This window comes from Arachis ipaensis, chromosome B01 (genome assembly GCF_000816755.2).
Source record: "Arachis ipaensis cultivar K30076 chromosome B01, Araip1.1, whole genome shotgun sequence".
NCBI classification, from domain to species: Eukaryota; Viridiplantae; Streptophyta; class Magnoliopsida; order Fabales; family Fabaceae; genus Arachis; species Arachis ipaensis.
The window spans coordinates 136,847,938-136,850,718 of NC_029785.2; positions in this window are offsets into that span (position 1 = coordinate 136,847,938).

A 2,781-nucleotide genomic window follows, 5' to 3' on the forward strand; every position below is an offset into this window, starting at 1 on the left:
ATGGGAAATTTTGTAATCCAATTGATCGACCACTAATATATAAATATTATTAAAAAAATTCTAAATAAAACAAATTTGGAATCATAGAAAGAAAATTAGTCTATCCATAATAGAAGAGAAGATAAGATTATATGAAAAATATAACCGATTCTTTCCTTTGTTTGAGTTACTGGCCATCCGCCGGAAATTTCGGGTTTAATACCGATATTTTAGCAACAAATCCAATAAATCTAAGTGTAGTGCTCGGTGTATTGGTTTTTTTTTTTGGAAAGGGAGTGTGTGTGAGTTGTTTATTTGAAGAATAGGTTGGATCGAACTAACTGCACTTTTTTCTTTATATATATAAATAAGAAAAAGCGTATGATCCCACGAATTACTTCTGAAAAAAATTCTAGTTTTAATAAATTAAGAAAAATTTTTTAAGAACTATAGCATTTCGTGATTCATTGTTAAATCCACTTTGATTATCTATGAACTAATAATTTTGGACCATTACCATGGTTAAAGCAAAGCTAGGCATAGGCAGTTTTAAATCTAGACGTAGTATAGTATTCTTTCTACCACCATGTGTTTTCAAAATTTTGCCAAACATAGATATCTGTTTAATGTAAAAAAAGAAATTAGTTCGAAAAAAATAATGCTTTTGAAATAAAAGACAAAATTTTTTATTTATTCGATTGGGTCATGTCATATGAATTAAATTTTACTGCATATCAAACAAAATAAACGAATATTTTTATTTGATTTGACAAATTTTATTTTTATGAGAATTTTTTACAAAAATACAAATATTAAAAAAGTATATTAGTATTAAAAAAAGTGTATTAGGAATTTGAATTTGTTTATTCGACCTTTTTTAGTACTTTAAAATATTTGGAAATATTAGAAGTATTGTGCAAAGATTCAGAAAAATAGATAATTCTATTTATATGTTCACTCTTTTTTTTATTAACTGAAGCCTTTACAAAAGAGATAAAATCGATGAATAAGAAACAAAACTCATTAGGAAAAAAATATTTTATCTTTTATTATTTTTTTATAAAATATACACATCAATCTTTATGGATCATACCTTTCATTCCGCTTCCAGTTTCTATATTGATAGGGGTGGGACTTCTATTTTTTTCCACAGCAACAAAAAAATCTTTGATGTAGGTAAAATTTTCTCAGTATTTTATTGTTAGGTGCAAATCTAACCTAGATAAGAAGAACTAAGTATACTCTAATTTGAGTATACTTTCGAAATCAAACTCTCAAATAAAATATTTAATGACTTTGTATGCACTATACTCTCTTTATTTTTTGTATTTTTCAATGCAAGTTTAAACTTAGATTAAAAAAATAAGAACATAATCAAGTAACAAGAAACGATGGCTGTGTGTATGTGGACAAATAATTATGCTAAAATTGTTTGCCTTTTTCATTAAATGAATTTTTCATATATAAGATTTTGATTACTTTTTCAATGTTAAAAACTTTTTTTATTTGATCAAATTAGCTGCTTTCCCATACTCAATTAAGAAGTTGCGGGTTCGAGTCTCCTATCTTTGGTTAAAAAAAAAAAAACTAGCTACTTGCATATTCAATAATTGTATCTCTTGACATTGAAGAGAAATTTTTTTTTTTAGCTTGAAAATGTGCAACAATTTTCTTCTTGCATAATGATTTGATTTTTGCAAGATTTAACAATTAAAAAATAAATGAAAACTTAGGTGAAGTCGACATCACGTGAAGTTGATACCTGAGAACTGTTAGATGATTTGACTGAATTGACTAAATTTTCATCTAACGGTTCTCAGATATCAACTTCACGTGAATTTGACTTCATCTGAACTTCCACCTAAAAAATAGGTATAATAGGAGATTATTAATTATATTTATCATCACAAGATAATAAATCAATTTTTGACTAACGACAATAAAATTCGGTTCGTTCCATCTTAATCTATTAATAGGAAGAAATTAGACTCTACCCACTTATTAATCTGAATTGATTCATGTGAGGTGACAAGCCTCACAATTGTTAGAGTTTTATATGCTTAAAACAAGCATCTATAAATCATGGCAATATCAAAGAAGTTTTGAGGAATACGGCAATCTTATATATATTTATATGTATATATATATGGATGGATGGGAACTCATATAAGTGTTCTTCGCTTTGACTTTTTTGCATTAATTTTACAATTTTTATCCTTATAATTAAAAGATGCAATCCAGACTCGGATCGAGGGGTTCTCTTGTAGGTCCAGAGATCAACAACCTTAAAAAACAGCGGTCAATACAGATTTTTTCTTTTTTTAAAAAGGAGTTAGGTGTAATAGGACTCAATTGATGATACACATAAATAACAATTTTTGGAGTAAAATTTTATTTGTTTTGATGGGATATCATGTCATAAAATCACTCATCCCAAAAGTTTAAACTGATAGGAAAAGATAATATTAATGGTTAATCGGACATCACTAAACTTCCATTGTACACATTGTACAAATATTCCATTGACTCCCTATACTTCCTCATGATAAACAGAGAACATTTGATAAAGGGTATATGAAAATTCAAAAAATAATAAATACTTCACTGTCCAAAATTACGTCATTGTCATACTCATATGACATTAACGAGACATGCACTACTGTAAATAACAAAGTATATGGATAATTCTATTTCGTTTTACACTATTCATTGACAGAAAGATATACATGTCTACCGTTTACTATTTTGGAAGACGTAATCGGTATTTTTTTTCAAGAATTAATTAGTCAAAAGTCAATATTT